Source organism: Passer domesticus, chromosome 1, assembly GCF_036417665.1.
Source record: "Passer domesticus isolate bPasDom1 chromosome 1, bPasDom1.hap1, whole genome shotgun sequence".
Taxonomy (NCBI): Eukaryota; Metazoa; Chordata; class Aves; order Passeriformes; family Passeridae; genus Passer; species Passer domesticus.
In genome coordinates, this window is record NC_087474.1 from 14,334,690 (window position 1) to 14,355,693 (window position 21,004).

The following is a 21,004-nucleotide window of genomic DNA, read 5'->3' on the forward strand; positions in this document are numbered from 1 at the left end:
AATCTGGTCAATCTGCTGTTCTGAAAAAAACCCTGTTACCGGTTTTCTAAAGAACTGTTCATATATGTAATTATTAAATCCAGAACTCACATGCATTTCTACATTTTCTGTGTTAGCTAGACATTTTAATCTAATATCTATCACTCTGCTCAGCTAACATGTATCCAGTATGATCATTTCAAACTATAAACATGTATTTCTGCTATGATTTCAGACAAATAATGATTTAGTGCTCCAACACTGACTTTGAAAAATTAACTTTCCAGAAGACAAGTGCAAGCATCTAGCCAAATAGTGTTCCAACTTGTTTTAAGATACTTGCACTACAGTGGAAAAGTTCAAACTCTGAGCTATTTGGAGATACGAAAAACAGATCCTGAAACATGCCACCTTAAATCAAAAGACTTTTTTTATGGTTTTGCTTTTGTTTTTACAGGTCAAGGCTCTATTATGAAGCCAGAGTCATCCTAGCATAATTTAGGTAGTGTTGATGTTTAACATGAACATGAAAGCTACAACCAGCAAGGATAGAGCAGGCCTGGTGAAAGGGTGGGAGAAAAAAAGAGGTAGAAAAAAAGAAATATATTTAAAGTCACCTGGAAATTTCCTCTCTGAATAATAGGGTATTCAGGCCAGTTACAATGGGTAACTTGGACCCTGGGGCAGAGGCAGCCTTGCAATCTTTTCTGCAATCAGGAGCAAGAATGCACAAGTCATTCTCTTCCAGTCTCCTTCACCATGAAACGAATAGCAAAACCATGAAAAACCAAACCATTTACATTTTTCAAATACAAACTGCATTTAAAATTATTTCAGGTGAATACCTGATTTATCCCCTTGTATAGGAGTAAGGAACACTAATCAAGGGCACCAGCTCAAGCCTCTGGAAACTTTGCTGTATCACTATCTTTAGCAGTCTCTTGCAGCAACCAAGGATACACTCCTCCTCACCCCAAGTTTCAAACTGCCAGAACAGGTTAAGTGATTAGAATAGTAACTTTAGTCATGAACAGAATTATCTCTTTTTCCAAAGGAGCTAGAATTTACTCTGACTTTCAACTTCTGTATCTCCAGGCAGATAGCTATGGACTCAAAGCTGCAGTAAAGAGGAGTTCAGTCACACAAAACATTTTCCAGACCTTTCCTATCACTTTCATGGCAGGGAGAGCAGGCTGGAAAAGGCAGGTTTCAGCCTGTGGCTCCTCACCTGGACTCAGCACTCACTGCACATACAAGACACTGCAGAGCCCCTGCTCCTTCCTTGACATCCAGTCGGAGCAGTGCTGCCACTGAAACAAAAGCTCCCAGATTCAGTAAACAAAGGGTTGGCTGACAAGGGAGCACAGGATGCATTGTCAAACTGAACACTGTTCAGAGAAGTGGTTAAACAAATGAGCTGTTGACATGGCTTTAAGGCACACCTTTTTGTAACCCAGTTCTTTCGGATTAGTTACTGCTACAATCTGTGGCTGTGTATGTAAACACAATTGTGTTATGTGTCTGTTTCAAATCTACAAAACAAAGATTTTTATGCAGTCCGTTCAACTAGTGACAAAGAAAACTTCTAGCAACTTCGATGTGGTAAGAACAGTCTGCTTTTGTTTTAAGTCCATTCGAAGCAGGAGAGGGGCTCCCACCATCTAACATTTAACAAGTCAATTTTATCTCCACTAATACTTAACACCAGAGAAACAAATGCAGCTACAGTTGCCTGTATTAAGCAGCTGGCAAGCTCAGAGATGGAAAAGTTGCAGAACAGCTGGGGAATGCGAGACCCTTTTGAACAGGCTGCTATATGATCCAAAATAATGGTACATGTTTACACACAACACAATGGCAGCAACAGCCAAATGCAGGCCTGGCGAATGGACTACAGCTGCTCCTTCCCCCAGACAAGCACAGCAAGCAGATAAAAAGGAGTTCACATTCACAAAATATGGCTTTCATCTCAAAAGGAAGCAGTCTGAGCTGCAAAGCAGACAGCTGACCCTCCAACTGGACCAAACTGTACAAGATTCTGTATTAGAAGTTACCCTCTAAAACGAGTCTGGTTTAGGGTCACAGAGCTTCCCAGGCTGCTGCTGCTGCTTTACACCAACAGTTTCCAACAATGTGTTACTCAGACTAACAGGTTGCCATCTAACTTACAAAAAAACTTCTCCCATGACAGTATTTTCCAGCTAGAGTTAGGAAGACAGCCATTTACAAGCACTTAACACAGACTACACAGAAGTTAGCTTTCCACTTCAGAGGAAGACGCTGAGTATGCTGGAAAGGAGGGTTTGAATAAACATGAGCTATTTTACATCTTTTTTCACTCTGGTGTTGCACATTGGTGTAAAAGTGAGTTGGCACCTGAAGGCAGCACATCCCTCTGCCCACCTAGACAGAGGTTTGGCCCTTGTTTCATTCCTACTTATGCAATAACTGATAGCATGTTGCAAGGAGCACTCACTTGTTTCACAATTGCCATCTGAAGATGGCATAATTTTGAACCTGACCTCGTACAAAAATTGCATCACCTTATTTCAAGAGATCTTCCCAGTTTTCAAGTTTCAGAAGCACAGTATCAGCGGTGCCATCTGTCTTGCTCAAGAAAAACCATGACTAATTAGTGCTAAGGAACTGGCTTAATTAATATAATTAATAAATATAATTAATTAATATAATTAATTAATATAATTAATTTATATCGTAACTATATCAGCCCTAATTACACCAGGCACCAGAACAGAGTTAGTAATGGAACATTTCAACTCATTGCAACTTGATTAAAACTAGTGTAACTCACAAGAAATATTTTTGACTGAGAGAAAGAGATAGCATTGAAAGACCTCCACTTCTACTTCCTCTGCACATGGCCATTGAAGTTACAACCCCAGTTAGGAGCTACTCAGAATAGGATGGTTAAAACTGGACAAAGACAGCTGTCCTAGCAACAATAATAGATGCAGACACAATTTTTAACTTCCTTTGCTTTTACAAAGAAAAATGCCACTAACAGCCATCATAGAAAGCAGGATTTTGAAATATGGGTTGTAGGACTACCTCATAACTAATGGGACTCTGCTAATGGCAAATGTATCTCTCTGCACACTTAAGCAACAAAATGACACATCTGTACACTTCAATTTCAGCCTTCAGATAAAGAAGGCTTTCTAGTGAAATTAATTTGTGAATTAACCCACATTTGTAAGGAAATTCCCCATATTAATAAAGAAGGAAAATAAGCTTAGCCTTCAATCATACTCACAGTAAAGATGCTTCCTGAACCACAACAGTTCTATGCCAGGTACCCTTCCTGCAGTCAAAGAAGTAACAAGCACACTACCTCCAAATCCTCCCATCTGTAAAGGTAAGAGCATGGATTTGCTTTTCCTGCTGCACTGACAGTGCATGGATACAAGCACTGGGAGCGATGGTTTGTATCCCCAAGGGACCTCAGGGAGCTCCAGAGCCCCATTTGCACCAGGGGCCTTTTCTCCAGGGTTTGGAACCACTTCTGCAACCCAGACATACCCAGTTTTGAGTACATCCCACTACTCCAGTGTCTCTAGAGTCTTGTTCTCAAAATAAAAAATTAAGAATTGAAGCTTAAAACATTGCAGGATGTTGGGATGAGTTGTGACATCAGCAAAGCTGGACACAGTTCAGTAAACAGATGAAGTTTAACTATTACAGTTAATGCACTGACAGCCCACCTGAGCAAGTGACAGGGGATTGATCTAGACCCCATCCATAAGATCACTGAACCTCTCCCAAATTACTCTCCTTATTGTAATGCATCACTCTTTCAACCAAGCTCATAACAAAAAAAAAAAAAAAAAAAAAAAAAAAAAAAAAAAAAAAAAAAAACCCCAAATTTTAAAACACACAAAAGAACAAAAGAACTATGGTTTCTCATCAACTAGTCTCCACTGAACTAATTACTGTTTTAAAGGAGAAGATACTTATCTTAAAACTCCAATACTGTACTTAGCAGGTACAGACAAAATAGGTGTACTTAGAAATCATTCTTTAATTCCACTTACTTGCTTTGCAGCCAAATCATATACTGTAACTTATGTGCAATTACAAGAATGAGAATTTTTATGTGCATGAATGGGCATGAGTTTCCGTATTTCTGAGAAGTATTTTTTAACATGCATTTTACCCGTGGAGATAAACTTGGGTATTTCACAAGACAATTAATTACCACTGGTATTTGCCAGAGAGGAACTAAGAAAACAAATATTCTAATAGCTTATTCCTGCTTTTACTATAACTGCCCACAGAGGTTGTTTTAGAAATTGTTGGGAGGTACATCTACAAAAGTGTACTTGCCATAACAAAGATTTCCCTCCACGCAGATCTCCTGACAGCCATGTCCCAACAGGCTCCAGATCCTTCACACACATACCACGTATTGTTCAAAGCAGACTTGCTTTAAGCAAGATTAAATACCTGTTCAGTTTGAACTGTCCCAGTGCCAGGATAAACTACACTAAACTAGTTCAGATGATTATCCCGCTGGGCACCAATGGCCTTTGAAACTCCCAGAACCCCAGAATCTGCTGCTTCTGGGAGTTATGCCAGGAGCTGTGGGATAGCTCTCCACAGAGGACATTACAAATTAAATATTTTAGAAGTGTGCCTGTGTTTACATGGAGCAAGGCTGCAGTTCAGCATATGAGTCAGCATGGTTTGCATCCACTCAGAACCGAGCAGCTCAGTTGGGAACTATAAATTTTCTAGAGAAACAAAGGGTGTGAAATGATTCCCCCAGGGGAATACAGTCAGGCCGCACCTAGCAGGAGCTAACACTCACCTGAAGACAGGAATTTTGTTCAGAGCTTTATTGTGAAAAAAACCCATGACTTTTCTCTGGTGACTGCAGAAGTTTCTACACGGGACAAACACTTTGGTCCTGCCTGTATCAGAGAGGTTTGTAATGATACCACAGCCAGCTAAACTCACAGGCGTGCACATATACAACTAGATACAACTCTTTAAGGATAGGATACAACTCTTTAAGCATTACAATTAACTACTTTAAAGTGAAAGCTGAAGCATATTTCCTATCAGGATAGCAAATCAAAATTTTAACTGCATCTCACTTAACACAGTAACATGTAACAAAGCCTCCACACAGATAAACAAAGCAGAACTGGAACTGAGCAAACTGCTCTAGTGCATCTCACCGTGCCGTTTCCTAGGCCCAGATGCATTTAAGGACCAGGTCAAAGCCCTTTTACTGCAGCCTCAGGGGGCAGTGCAGAACAGGGTGACATCTCAAGCCTCTCAATGTCCCGCCAGGTAAGAACATCTCTTGGCAAGAACAGCTGTCAAGCCCGTGTTTTAGGAGCGGAGCTCATCACCACTATTCCTTTCCAGTCTCCAGGACAAGAACTTTTATCTCATGAAGGCTCCAAAAGGACCATAAAGCAACCAGGACTGTTTCTCTGAAAACTCAGGCTGGACCTACTGCTGCTTACACAGAGCCAGCAGACAGCCCATCCTCACCTCGAGCTGCACTTCCAGGTCTGAGGAACACACCTCAGTGTAGGAACACTGCACACCGTTCTGTTGTCACAGACCTCATGAGCCACGTGCATCAGTCAAGAGTGGTTTCAGTTTTCTGGTGGCTGTTGTTTTCATTTTGAACAGATGAGATTAAGATATTACAGGCTGAGAACGTTCTTCAGTATGATACAGTCTGGTTTACTCTTCCAGAAACACATTTGCCCATTATAAAAATAACCAGACTTGTTCAGAACATATTCCATATCAGAGGGACTGCTTGCACAGCTAGAAGAAGGAGGTACCAGCCAGGACAAGAGTAATGTCTTTCAGTGCATGAGATGCTATCTGAGCTAGGATCAGTCTATGATGACACTTATAACCGTCAAAGACACAACATCAAAACTAAATGAGTAACGTTCACTTCCTATTATCATTCCCAGGCTTCATGCTGCTGCCCCCTGCCAAGTAATAAACTTGAGTACACTCAGTCTTCGAAACACCACTAAAGTCTCTTTTAAGAAAGAGTCATAATCCATGATCATGACCCCTCAGACTGCAAGAAGTGTTATTAGTAGAATGGATGCAACGCTGTAATTAAGTAGACAGCTCTGCAGCACTGGGTATCCATGCTCTGTGTAAAACCCTACTGCACTCATAACCATCAGCATACCCTACTCATTTTTCTCCTATTAATCACAACACCACATTGTTTCCCCCCTTTCTAAACGTCATATTGTTTGCTGGAGTTTGGACAAGTCGGGGCAAGCCAGAACCCCACTGCTGAGCCATTTAAGGCGAGTACTCAGTCTCTCCAAAGCAGCTCGGGGGCTCCGGGCCGAAGCGGCTCCGTGCACCACTCAACAAGCGCCCTGTTGATTCTGTCCTCCTTTCCCGGTATCCCACTGAGCTGCAACCAGCCAGCATCACCAAGTCCCTCTTTCTCTACATCACACGTGCGCGCTGCCGCCGCCGCCGCCGATGCCTTTCCTTTTCCAGCTGAAAGAAGAGACAAAACTCCTCCAAACATTTCTCAGCCCCGCTGCGATGCGGCCCCGGGAGCGGCCCCAGCGCCGCGCCCCCTCCGAGCCGTGCCCGCCGAGCCCCGCGGAGCCGCCGGCGGCCCCGGCTGCAGCCCGGCCCCGGAGCAGGTGCTCCCGGCGTGCGGGGCGAGCCCCGCATCCTCACGGCTGCCGCGCCGGGCGAGCCCCGAGCCGGGGTGACAGCGCGGCGGGCGGGGGCAGCGGGCGGGCTCCGCGCGGCGCCTCCGCCACCGCGGGCGCTGCCCGGGAGCGCGGGGAGCCCGCGGAGCGCCCGCCACGGCGGCAGCGCCGTGCCCGGGGGCAGCGCCGTGCCCGGGGGCAGCGCCGTGCGGGCTCCCCTCCCGCGGGGAGCGGGGCGGGAGCGCGGCCGCCGCCACTCACCTCGCACCCGGCGGCTCGGGGCAGCCGCTGCCTCCGGCGGCCTCGTCCGCCCGCCCGTCAGTCAGTCAGTCCGTCCGTCCGTCCGTCCGTGCCTCCGGCCGGCCGGCGGGGCGGAGCGGGGCGGGGGCGGCCGCCTCCTGCCGGCGGGGCGGGGCCGGGCCGGGCCGGGCGGGGCGGCCCCGGGGCTCGGCGCCCCCCGGAGCGGGCGGAGCGGCCCGGGAACAGCCGAGCCGAGCCGGGCCGAGCCCAGCCGAGCCGAGCCCAGCCCAGCCGAGCCCAGCCCAGCCGGGCCGAGCCCCCGGCCCCGCGGCAGGACCGGACCGAACGCGCTCCCGCGGGCGCCGCTCCGCGCCTTAAAGGAGCCGCGCCCGGCGTGGGTTGAGCGGCATTTTTGGGTCCCTTTCACCGAGCGTGGCCAGGAGAATTTTCAGTTGTTCAAAGGAGAGCAGGGCTGGCGAGAGAGCCCCGGTGCAGCAGGGGGCTGGGAGCGCTCGGTGCCGTCACTCACACGCTCGTTCATGGGCAGCTCCTCCATTAGCAGCGATTCTGGACAGTGTCTCTCTGTAGTGTACATTCAGACACACGGCTGCTCTCTTTATTAACTTGCACCACCTTTCCAGGCTGTCTCAACCTGAGGGAAGAGTTTGCTCTGCTGGGCTGCGGCAGATCCTGGGAGACCTTGGGGAGAGGGCTGTCTGAAGGAGCAATCCATAAATGCCCTGCTCCTTCCCTACTCCTGGGGCCACATGAGGTAGAAGTCGGGAAGTCATCGCCACATTTTACTTAAATGGTGAAACTTTTTTTCCCTCGGATGTATTTATTTAAAGTCAAGGCATCATTAGGAAGGTGGAGGAAATAACATGGTACAGACTTCACCTCTGATGCAGCGAAGGTGTTTGTCCACGCAGTAAAAGGGAAACACAGCATTGAAACTAACTAATATTAATCATCCCAGAGGGCAGAATCTTTTTATCTTCCTTTCACTTCAGTTTTACTTTACTAAAATATTTTGTAAGTGAATTACATGGATAATTCAAGACCTGCTTGATCAAGTCTTACAAAGCAACCTGCGACCTGATCAACAACACAGAGAGAATAATCAAAAATTTAAAAATCATTTGAACAATGGGTTAAACCTGACCACTTAGGTAGAGGACGCCCAGAACCAAACACAATAACATGTTTCTGTTCCATTCATTTGCAAAGAGCTATCTTCTCTATATCTGTGTGAAGTCTGTGCAGAGAAGCAGGAGAAAATCTTGAGGTATGGAAACATGCTGAGATGAGGCAAACCCAAAAAATTCCCAATCAATGCTCAACAAGTATTTTACGAGGCATGCAACAAAATCTCTCTGCAGCACCACAGCAACGTGCCCCAGATGAATTCAGAATGAATATTGAGGGCCTAGCTTGAAACATCACTGGGCTTTATAGCTTTGTGGCAGGGAGAATTTTCTTAATTGCAGGATAATGATGTGGTGTGGGCACATGCCTTTTGCCAAGTGGTTATGAATTACTTTGTGCAGATACATGAAACCCACATCAAATAGAGAGCATAGACATGTCCTTCCAGTCTGAAGGAGAGAAGGAAGAAAACTACTGTGGAAAGGAGGTCAAACATAAATCAGAGCAAGGTTAAAAGCCATGGATTAAAAAACTGACCTTGAAAATACAGTTTATCCTGCTGCCTTTCAAGAAAATTTGTCCTGTTGTTCAACATCCCTATTTGAAACTATCAAAGGCTTATCCTTCCTTATGGAAAAAAAGAGGCAGCACCATCTCACTAGAACTGTCAAGGGTTAGAGATGGAATTCTGATTCTGAAAAAAATGCCCTTTAAAACAAGCCTGCGAGAATTGTCTGAGGGGACAAAAAAGTAATTGGAATGCTAAATTTGCTTTTTGTGTAGATGACATGAGGCTGTTCTTACTTGTTTTCAAATATCAGAATGGTTTCTTGATGGAACTTTGGTAACTGAAAACCTGCAACCCATTTAACCAGAACTCTGTTTTCACCCGAGCTCAGAACTGATTTGTGTGTCTGGATTTAGCTTTAGGCACAGTCCCTGCCATCTTCTGCCAGAGACTTTACTCCTGCAGACTTAATCCATGATCCAGATACATGATTATTTCAAATTTACATTTCAAAAGGAGTAAAAGATTGATTTTAATTCCAAGGGAGAGGAGGGAAGCACAATGATGTTGTCGAATCTTTTGTTCCCAGAAGAATCAGCAAAAAATTAACAGTATTGAAGAACTATAATTTGGGTCAGACCAACTGTCTTAATCCATGTCTGCTATTTTCTACTCTTTTTTAATGTGTTAGACATAAGCATGTTTGATTTATGACAAGAGTCAAAAACATCTGTACTTTGGGGCACAAGCAAATACTTATTTGAACAATGGGCTCCCTGGGGAGGGATATAGAAAAGAAATGACATTTTTTTGCAAATAATTCAGTGTTTTCCACTCCATAAAGTATTTTGCTTTGTTTTGAAAAGTGCTCTGCAGAAGACACAATGACTCAATCCATTATGAAGGAGTCCAGAAACTTTCACCTTTATGTGACTGTGTGTCTGTGAGCCAGGGTAGCACTGGGGAAATGCTGATACCATTTGCTGGCCTTGGAGTGACCCACGTGAAAAGAATTGGTCATCTCGGTCCCACTGGCAGCATACAAGCATTCACATCTTAAAAACATTTGGAACTAGTTGGCAGTCTGAGGCCTTGTCTGTACTGAGGATTAGTTCTGATTTCAGGAATTATTTTAGCTTCTGGTAAAAACCCACTGTAGATCAAGTTGTGCAAATTGTGATCTGTGCTGCCATCTGCATCAATGAATGGCTGATGTGGGGATTAGTTCTAATTGCAGATGAGGTTGAAGGAGAGGTACCATGTTCTGAATATTACATATTCTGGATCAAATCTCATGATGTGCTTCAGTAGTTTGTTTGAAGTTTTTCAGGAAAAAAGTGTCAAAAATATCAGAAGATCAATATCTCTACCGTTTTCAGTTCAAGCCTGCACTGCCTGGAGATTCAGTTCTGTAACCAGATGCTGTGCTGCATTGACATGATTAGAAACAGGCTTGAAAGCAACATTTAAAGTCACTAATAAACTTCTCAGAGCTCAGTAAGCCAGGTCTGGGAATGAATGCTGTGCCCACTCCTTTTAAACCATGATCTTGAATCCAGACATCTCTGCACTTGAGGGCCTTTCTTGCCAAGCCTTGGGGCTGACCTCCGTGGCTGAGCACAGTCAACACACTGTGACAAAGATGAGCCTCACTGTGGAGCCCAGTGTAAACTCCTAATGTCAACAAAGAGGCCAGAGCAGAGAGACAGAAATAATGTCTGCTCCTGTGAGGTTCTCACATGTAGAGAAAGCAGACAAAAAAAATTTAAAAGTAATAATCTACATTTCAGCTGCTTCTCTAGGTGAACATATTCAACAATGTGGCAGTCTAGTAGCTTTCTGTGCCTGTGGTAAAACTATGCCAAACTACAGTAAGAAAGCCTAGGGTCTTTTAAAATAAGGTGTGAAAAACTCTGTAGCAAGTGTAGAATTTTAGAAAAGAGCCAAAGCCTCTGTCCACCCTCAGAAGAGCAAAATGACAGAGCTCTGGCAACCATAGCAGCCACCCCCGATTTATTTACGAGTTCCTGGAGTTGGTCCAGTGTAATTATGGGTCTGAACTCCAGATCAGATTCACTTGACATTTGAGAAAGTCTGTGGAAAAGCAGTAATAATAAACTGATAATAACCATCCATCTCATGAGCAACAAAAAATAAAGAGAAGAGAAAGGGCAGGTGGGGAGAGGGGGTGCCAACATAATCCCCCAAAAATCTCTTGTTTGTCAGGAGATACTTTCAGTACAAACTTCCATGTATTTTCTAAAAGGAGCTGTAGAGAATGTTGGAGTAATCCTGCCTTATGTCTGTGCTATTGCAATTATTGCAGTGGAAAAAAATGAAAATAGGGGATGCAGAGGAAATTGGGATAAGTTAGGACAGCAGTTTCTACAGGTGGAGTGCATATTTGGTGGCCTACTTGGCATTTATACAAGCATGCTCATCACCTAAATCATCTTACCAAGAAGCTGTTGAGTTTGGAAAAAGATGTTTGAAGAAACTGTGCTGGAGCATGTGATTTGTTTTAAATTTCATGCACAGTATAGAAATACATTTTTTGTGCTTTACTGCTGGTCTCTGATTCTGCTTGTTCATTTCACTGTATAACATGGATGAGTACCAGGGTTAAAAAAAAACTTTGTGTGTAAAAACATTTGAAGTCTTATATCAGGATTTATATTCCACCTTTTTTTCAGTCCTTTCTATTTAAATCACTTCATATGATTTTCAGTTAAGGTTCTATAAGACTGCTTTAAAAACCCAACCCTCTGGGCATTTTCCCAAAAAAATAAATGTCTTTTTAAAGTAAGGTAACTTGGTTAATTCTGCTGGATCAAAAAGGCAGCTTCTCTGGAAAGAAACAGGGCTGACATTTAGTTTACAGTTGTCTCAAGTATTTTGTTACAGGTGATGGAATTGAATTGCAAGTTATGAGCGAATGTTTAGCAAAACAAGACCGGTTAGTTACATTGATGCTACATACAAACAGCTTTTCTTTATGTAGGTTTCAGAATGTATCACCCAGATATGCACAGGTACAAAGGACTGCACTTATGAAAAAAGTTTTCCTCAGAGGAAGCACTCCAATTAGCTGCTTTCATCAAACAGCAGCAACCAAATGTCAGAGTTCCCTGGCAATCAATACCGAGGGCAGTAACACGAGCCAGTGTCTGAGGGAAAAGGAATCCTGGGTGAGTGAATGGGGTCACTGGCCCAGAACGTGTTGCCTTCGAGTGACCTCCTTTGCCGTGCTCACCTGACTCCTCAGGAGCTTCTGCTCACAACTGCAGGGAGAGGCTTCAGTTCTGAAGGAGAAGGAATATTGGAAAAGGGTCCCAGCTGTGTTTAAAACAAATGCAGGTCTCAGGTACCAAGTGCATGTACGCTTTTCCAGGTTAGCATGGGAGTCCCGTGCACTGAAGTGGTTTATCCTGTTCTCCCTGCTCTGACAATGGTGCCGTGTGTTTCTGCTTAGGAACTGTTTGTAGAGCTGCAGTTGGTTGGTTCATTGGTTGATTTTGGTTTGGTTGGTTGTTTTTTGGCTTTTTATTTAATTTCTTTATTTGACATCTCTTTAACACATTAGGTTATTGAGTTATTTCTCATAGGTCTTGAGGAGGTGACTTAGTCCGAGACACTGGAATAAGGCCAATAATAAAAGTTTGATTTATATGGTAGGATTTTTTCTTTTTACCTACCCTATATCTGGCTTTTTCCAGAAATGTTTTTTTACGTTCTTGGGAATTTTGCTGGGGATGAATTTGAGAATGCTGACAATTGTCTGGAGCAGTCTCACCAGAATAGCAACTCTGCCTGAGCTGCTGGATATCTGGAAATCCTAGACACATTCATGTGCATTGCAGATCAACTCTACAAAGTCTGCAGTACTTCCAGTGTTAAACCTTCTGAGCATATGTTGCCCAGATGAACAGCACAACCCATACTAAACCCACTTACTGTGCAAAGTCAGATTAACTGTATAATTTATGCACTGTACCTCTGCTATTTGGACGTGCCAGGCTTATGGTGATTTTCTGTTCTTCACATGCTCATAGAATTCTACAGAGTATTTCTTTGATATAAATAAATTGACTTTTTATTTACTTGTTTGCATGTCTCCCCACAATGAGACCTGGTAAAAACTGATTTTTGCTCAGAGTCAGTCATAAAATTCAGCAAGACTGTTATAGTTTGAGGATGCACCCAAACCACTGAACTCAGTAGAGTGTTGGAGCACAAGGTTGTGCTGAATGAAGCTTTCAGCTGCTGGCAGCATCTGAAAAGCATGAAGAAAAAGCTGAAAGCCTCTGTACATGTCCTTCAGAAAGTGGTTGGAACTGACATACAGATTTCAGAAAAGGCAGTGGGCCTGTCTGCCATAGAGTTTTCTTCATATTATTTGGTGTAACAGTCCTCACAGATCACAGTTACAAAAATACAAAATTCTAGTGCTTCTAGAATAATATATGGGATTTTGACTGTCATTCCTCAGCTTGGACTTCCAGTACCATCCAGCAGTCTTATAGCAGATATTAAAATGTAAAACAATTAACATGCAAGAGGAACAAAAATAGCAATTCCATAATGACAAGGAACACCACCATTAGCAATCCCATTTTGCTGTTCACCAGAATTTAGAGAGTTAATGGCATCAAATATTCGTGGTCCATAGTGCTTAAAAGGAACTGGACAGCACTCAGGGGCACCCCAGTGGCTGCACAAAGCTGTGTGTCCCCTGCACAGACACGGTGCAGTCATTTATTCATCTGACATGTGCCTGTGGCACAATGGAGATGAGAATCTTTAATGTTAATGGCTTTGAAATATGCAAGGGATCTAAGAGCAATTGCTCACAATTCCTCAGCCTTCCAGGCTCTGCAAGCTGTGTAATTGTGGCTTGAGTCTGGAGTCTGTTGTGGCTTTTTGTAATGGCACAGGCAGAAAGAGATTGGGCACAACCCATGTGGGTTCATTCACATGCAGGGCTTCTCCACATGGAAAAAACCCTGCAGGTTCCTTGTTTCAAGTCCTTTCACTTGTGCAACTGAGCTTACCTGTTCATTTCTTCCAACTTCTGTTGCCACAGAGTTCATGTTCTGCAAGGGTTGCACTTCTGTTTCCAACACTTCAAGGGAATATTCAATTTATAAGAAATTATGTAAATAAAAATACCAGTACTTTAAGCAGTTCAGTCACAAAGTCCTAATATATATTAGCCTTTCTTGAAAGCCTTGTATGAAAGCAAGGTCTTTTCTTGCAAACATCTACAACCAGAGCTTTAGGTCTGGAGCTTTAGCTGCTTCAGTGTGCACAAACTTTGCTTGCTTGTATGGGAGAGCATGAGAGCAGAGCTCCCACTGGGGGTCCTTTTGCTGCAGAACTGCTTAGAGAAAGAACTGTTTAGAGAAAGGATTGTTTTGGTCTACTTTGGAGTTACAAGGATTTTATTTTACATGGTCAAGTCATTAAACAAGTTGTATTCAAGGGGACAGTAGTATTTGGGAATGTCAGTTTAATTTTCTTAATTGCTTCATCTGGAAAAATAGAAAGAGGAGAATCAGAAACACTAAATGTTTAATGGTGATATTTTTAAGTTAAATGTTTTGATTTTTGATTTGAAAGTGTCAGATCAGTTTTATAGTTGGTTTAATTTTTAAAAGAGCTGCAAAACAGTTAAATAAATTTAAGCATGAAACAAAATGCCTTGGAAAAAATCATAACTTTGAAAGTTTTAAATTTTTCCCATTTTTCAAAAATATTGTGTGTGAATTAGAAGTCCATGACCCATTGTCTTCATGGGAGAGCTCTGGCCACTGCTCAGACATCCAGTTATCCTCCACATGAAGCTGTGTCTTTGTCTCATTAGCTGGAGCAAGAGCAATTGTGGCTGAAGGAGATGGAAATGTATGGTCCTGAATGATCCACTAACAATAATAAGTTTTCTGGAGCACTCTTGTGCTTCATCACAGACTTCCCATGAAGTTCCACAACTGCAAATAGTTAGAAATATATGAAAACACAATCTTTTAAAATTAATCCCTCCCCAGTCTTATAGCTGCCAGTGCCATATAAACATAAAGTGTGATTAATGTTTACACTCCCAAGGAAAGCCTGAGTTTGTTGCAATATTTCACCAGGACCCTGCAGTTTAATAGTGCATTCATTATTTATTTTCCATCTTAAAGTCATGTGTCAGCAACAGCTATGAGTGCCACAAAAAATCCCCAGAAACAATGGAGACACTTCTTATGGGCAATCCACACCAAAGGGTAAAAGAATGTAGGGGTGGAAACTGGAGCTTAGGGTGACTTCTGTCTACAAGAATGAAAATGTTTGCAGTCTCACTTGTCTCAGAAAAGCTACATGGGACCCATGCTTCTCCAGGCTACATCTCATCTGTGAAATAAAGACCTCACTTTTGGCTTGCCTGAAGCAACTTTTCCGAGAACTAAAATAAGGTTATTTGAATAGGGAAGCCCTAATTTAAACAAGTAACACTCTGTACAACTCAGAGCTTTTTCAGCAAACTGAATTCATGAAGGAACAAAAAGCTAAACAGAGATGTTTTGTCTCATAGTGAAATGCCCCAACCTCTTCTAGGCCTAAATAAAACTTTAAAGGCAGAAATTTTATAGGAAGACAGGTTTTATGAAGCAAATTCCTGTTTACTACCGAGCAATATAGAGTGCTTTGGTGACCTAGCAGTTTGTTGTTGCACAATTGTATTGTGATATTTCCAAAACATCATCAATGTCACTGTGTTGTGGGATGTAAATGTTGTCTTCAATATAAACTAATTTTGCTAATACTCTTCTATATTCACTGGTTGTCTACAACATGGCTCAGATAGCAAAATTAAATGGAAAACAGTGTGGGCCATCAGCTACAACTCCCAGCCACAGAAATGGAGGACAGTGTGTCTTTCAGCTGAAAACTCAGTCTCAGGTTGTACACAGTTTGTGTGAGAACCACTGCACACATCTGCAAAGCAGTCCAGAATATTGTCACTACATTGCAGGCAGAAAGGCAGAAGGTACAAAAAATGTTCTCAAAGCCTTATTTGTGAGTTCATTTGCAGTGCTGATAATTTCACACACTTTTCCTCCAGCCCTGGAGATACTGCTGCCAAAGATCTGTGTCTGGTAATAAGCAAAAGCAAAATGTGAAAACATAGTCCCAGGAGTAACACTGAGTCAAGGAGTAATTTCCATAACAATGATTTTGTAAAGATCAGAAATTACTTAGCCATAAAATATATACTCCAAACTAACAGTTAAAATACCTCAAAGCAAGGACAAATTATTTTCTGCCTTCTATTTTATTTATTTATTTATTTATTTATTTATGTTCCAGTTGAACATATTTGTGCAGTATTTGTGAACTCTCAAAGTTCTCAAAAATATTCAGAATTAAATAGTGGTAGTGGAAGATTATAAGTTAAGCTGAAGTGATTTGCCAGATTTATGTTGAGCTCACAAGCTGTGATTGATAGAGGTTTGTAGCAAAAGACATTGGTACTTTAAGCTCTGGGATTGCTTCTCATTTTCTTCAGGTATTTGAGGTTCTACTAAGTGCTGTAATAGCTGGGGTGTGGGTCAAAAAAACAAAAAAAAAAAATTTAAAGGCTGGAATACAACATGATCTGGCAAGAAATCTCTTTTCATTGATATACTCCAAAGTCTGGGCACTGAAGTTGGAGATGAGCAAGGGAGCACCTTGGAAATGGTTGGGAAAATCTGTGGACACCAGCTGTATTAACTCTGAACCCCATCACGTTGCTGTGGTAGTGTGGAAGAGCCAGAACAGAACCAGCCACACAGGAGGTTTTTAAAAGCTCAGCAGGCTTAATGTCATGGGAAGGTCATAAGCACTGAGCTGCCAAACTGCACTCTGAGACCTTTCTCCTGCTGTGAACTAATGGCTACACAAGGTACAAGGCAGTGGAAAATCAGGTTCTGAAGCTACCCCTCATTAACTGCAAAATGTTTGCATTTTAGCCAATTAAAATGTCTCAGTGTGTTCAAATAATCTGTAAATCCATGATCTTGAAGCCTGTCCAAAACCAATAAAGAAGGCCAGTACCTGCCACAGAGACGTCACAAGTCAAGGAGCTTTAAATGTGCTGCACAGGTCTACATAATGAACACATTTGGGTGGGATTGCTTGTAGAGTCACAGGTTTGGCCTGGCTTGGGCAGACTTGGTTCACTGTTTTGGAAACTGCATCCTCTTATAACAGGGTGGGATCTTCTTCCTGCGCTTCTCTGGGTTTCTGTGTCAGGTATCTTTACACCTAGGTTCTATTCCTTATATTCTTCTTAATCATCCTCTCCAAAGCAAATAACCTTCTCCAGTCTGATATGAGTGTAATTATATTTCTTTACTACACAAGCAAGCCATGAAAAAGCCATAAAAATGTTATATTTTATGCTAGAGGCAGCAATAAAAATAATAATACTGCGCTTCCTTGACAGTTCTTGCACCTATGAATGGATGGAATTTGTGGTGTTTTATGTGTGCAGATCACATACAGATCAAATCAAATCAAATCAAATCAAATCAAATCTAGAAACAACAGTGAAGAAAATTCTGATAACTTAGGAGAGACTGAGTTACCATATTGAGAGTACTTTTGCAAGGCTACCAAATTATTTTTCCTAGTGGAAATAATGCCAATAAATATGGAAAGGTGGAAGAAAAGTGTGAGATAAATGAGATAAATATCTCATTGATGGGGACAATGTGTCAGTAAGTTTGTTCTCCAGATGTCCACTGCTGTCCTCTCTTCTGCTCCTTTGTGACCATTGGGACCTGAGTGAAAACAAGCAGTTGGGACAGTTGGTGAAGAGCTGAAGTTCTGTTTTCTACTCCTGCAAGCAAAACATTTTAATGCTTTTAATGTTTTTAATGCTGCAGGAAAAAGCACAAAGTGGCAGAGAAGCAGCCTGCTGCCAACAGCATCTGAGATGTTCTGGCTGGTGCCAAGAAGGTGATTCCAGGGCAAACTTTTTCCAGTCCCATTGAGACAGACAGACATCAGGTGAGTGTGCTGCTACCTTACATGTAAAGTATGCCAAGTAAAAGATGTGGAGAGCACTTAAATAACAGTTATAGTACTTTTTAGTAAAATTTATTTGAAAACAGAAACAAAAGAATACTTTAAAGCAGTTTCCCAATCTATTCCTAGTGCTGGGAAAATATTTTCTAAATGTTCTTCATTGTGCAAATGCTGAATCATCAGTGGGAATATGTCAAGGTGGAAATTTCATACTGGAAATATTCATGCTCAGTAAAAGGAAATTTGGTTAAGGCTTATTGCAAAGGTCTTAGAAAAATATTTGTCTTATTTATTCTTCTTTCAGAAGAGCTTTTATTCTTTAAAAAACAAGCAAACAAACAAAAAGCTAAATTGATATTTTATTAACTTTTAACAGTTATATATTTCCATTGGCATGACTTTTTTGGAACATATTCCTTTATAAAATTCATTAATTCTCTGAGCTTTTTCTCAGTCCAAACCTGGATACGTTTCAAGATGCCAGAATTTCCTGTGAAACAGAAATTCCAGTTCTGCCATGGTCTTGTCTGTGGAGCCTTTAGACTGGGAAATAATGATTAATTACCTTAACCCAAATAAATCCAAATTTGCAGGAAAGAAATAAAAGGAAAAAAAGTTGTGAGAAGAAATAACTTAGGCAGATTTTTATGATGAGCATGTGCTCAGTAACTCAAGCATACATGCAATAGTCCCTGCGACAGAAGCTGTTCTTCTAAACAAGAGCTTTCCAACAATAAACCTGTGTCTGCCCTCAGACACTGTTGTGTCAAGGAAACATCACTGGTGTGGTACAAGCCACTCTTCTGGTCACTGTTTTCCCTCAGGCTGGAATGAGAAGATGGGCTTTGTTTAAATCTGTGGCAAAAATAATCACTCATAAAATCATGGAATCTGACTGTAACCATTTGGGGCCTTTCAAAGCTGCCTTGCTTTGCTTAGCTCTGCTAGTTCAACTGCTCATTACTGGCATACTTAAATATTCATCTACAAGCTTGAAAATCCATTCTCTCTCTGAACAATTTAATCACATAAAGCCTGAGACTTTTATTTTTCCAGTAAATTTAACAGTGATTTCTCTCTTTTAAATCTCTTTTCAGAAGATTAAAAGACAGAATATCTAAGGAGGACATAGCATCATAAGGCATTCACCTTACTGATCCTGCCTTGGAGGAGTATTGATATTTTGAGCCTTCTGACCAAAACACTTCTCATTTCTAAAAATGCCTTGGTCAGGTTTTATGCTGTAAGATGGACAAAGGGGAAGAGATTTGTAGGCAATACTAAATACAGCTGGGTGACTTCTGTTAAACCAAAGGCCAGAGAGAGAACTGCAAAGATTAGGAAGAAGGTTCTGTGCTACTGCAGCTTTTTTTTTTCAAAGTCAAAAAGGAACCAAAATAAAGTTCTTGAGTTTGTTTCTTCCAAAAATATGTAAATCTGCATGCATGAAGAAGTAACATACTATCTACATAAAGTATTTCCATTTCCTGGCTCCACCCATCTGAATTTACTGGATTTTGGCCAAACAGTTGTAACTGCCAAATTTTTCTCTAACAGAAAATCCATCTGAGCAGAATTTAGTATTGGCAGAGGATGTTTGGAGACATGTGTGAAAAATTACGGACCCTTTAAGGGAAGAAGTCACCCAATTAAAAAGTGCAGAAAATAATCTATCATACATTCCCATCAAATCCCTTTTGATTTCAAGTACCAAAATAATGACTGGATCAGATCCCAGTTGAGTTTAGAGCTGGCTGAACTGTTTGTTATGGATTTACCATTATTTTTGGAAAGAGAAAAAAATGTGAATTGAGCTTTTTAACGTTTTAGTGTTGCTTTTCACCTACTTTCTGTGTGGAATACCTTGCACAAATAATTTTCAGTCCTTTGGCTCTTTGAAACAGTTTCCTTTGAGCATTTCCACATATTTATCTGTGTTGTGTGTTTGTACTCTCAACTATTGTTTTTCCTCGACTGGATGACTCTTAAATTGAAAATAGAATCATAAATCAGAGGATAAAAATACCAAACTTTAACATTTTCTGCTTCTAGAGGATAATTACTTTTCTAAAATATATTAAAGTTAGTAACCACAAGCATGTGGAGGAAATGCTAAATAAGGCAACAGATTAATATTACTACAAATTAACAGAACACATTCTTCAGCTTATTAGCAACTCTATTTGCTACTTAGGAATTTTTTTTGTCTTGCTCTGTAAATACTGACTCAACTCCACACACAATAGGTGTGATACTGGGCTTGTGGAGCAAAAGCCAGTGCAGTAGATTTTTTTCTGTTTTGCAGATAAATAGAAAAGCTGCAAAATAATTCTTTGAAGTTCTTTCCCCGTTTCATTTTGTAATTATCATCAAAACACTTTCTTGTTTAAATAGCACCTTTTTAAAGGGAAAAAGGTCAAAATAATCTCCTTACTTCCAAACTACTCAGTATTTAATTTTCAGCATTCTTGAACAGAAACCTTTGTGTGGTTTGACCTGCTGTAACTATCACCACCCTAAACACATATATATATCTGAATAAAGTGATTTGACATCCATACATGTCTCTTTCTCCAAATTTTCTGTAAGAATGGAGTTAGACAATATGCTTAACTCAGATTTGGCTAGAGGCAATTATTTCCCCCCCTTCAGAAAACCCTCATCCAATCCTCCCAAACCTGTTTTTTGGAGTAAGTTTGAAATTACTTCACATATTGAACTCTTAAATTCATGATTACTTGACAGTTCAACCTGAATTATTCCGCCTATTTGGTCCAACCCCACTTCTGAAGCATGCCCTAGAGAGAGAAATGATCATATAGCACTCAATTCTCCGTGTCTGTAAAGATTTGAGTTCTATTTTTTCATCCCAAATTATGTCTGCTTTATCATAGCTTCAGGGAATGCTACAGTTACCCTTTGCTCTGCTAAGCAAGAAGAATGTGCCTATTATTCCCCACATTTCTTTGTGAAGCCAGTCCCTGTTTCTGGGTGGATGCAGGAAAAGTGTCCACCTCACCAGATGTATCACTGGAAGTCTGCACAGAAACAGCCCAATGAGTTTCCAGCCTTGTAGCTTCTGTGATTGATTAAATACAGATCTGTGCATTCCAGAATGGAAAACAAACAAAAACACATCCTCCAAGAGCATCTTCTCTAACCCGTGTGATACAGAGCTGAGAGATGATTCTTGCATATGGTAATGAGAAATTTGCAAAGACCTTGGCTTCATCAGGAAACTGCTGGACCCCACAAGCCTCAGGCACAGGCTGTGACACATGGCAATCCAGATACAACCAGTAAAGATAAAAGGACTTTATAATAAGTACATTTTCTGTAGTTTATAGTCCTGTATTGGCAGAACTAACTACTTCTTGAAACAATTAAAAATATT

General features: G+C 41.4%; 1 protein-coding gene across 2 annotated transcripts in view; it reads right to left on the bottom strand.

Moving 5' to 3' along the window:
* The window catches only part of SVIL (supervillin), a 133,474-nt gene extending 126,478 nt beyond the window's left edge, over positions 1-6,996 (bottom strand). For both annotated transcript variants that reach the window (XM_064402765.1, XM_064402628.1), the window contains exon 1: positions 6,924-6,996. The gene's annotated coding sequence lies outside the window, so the exon portion shown is untranslated. The remainder of the gene's footprint in view (positions 1-6,923) is intronic.
* Positions 6,997-21,004: the final 14,008 nt, after the last annotated feature.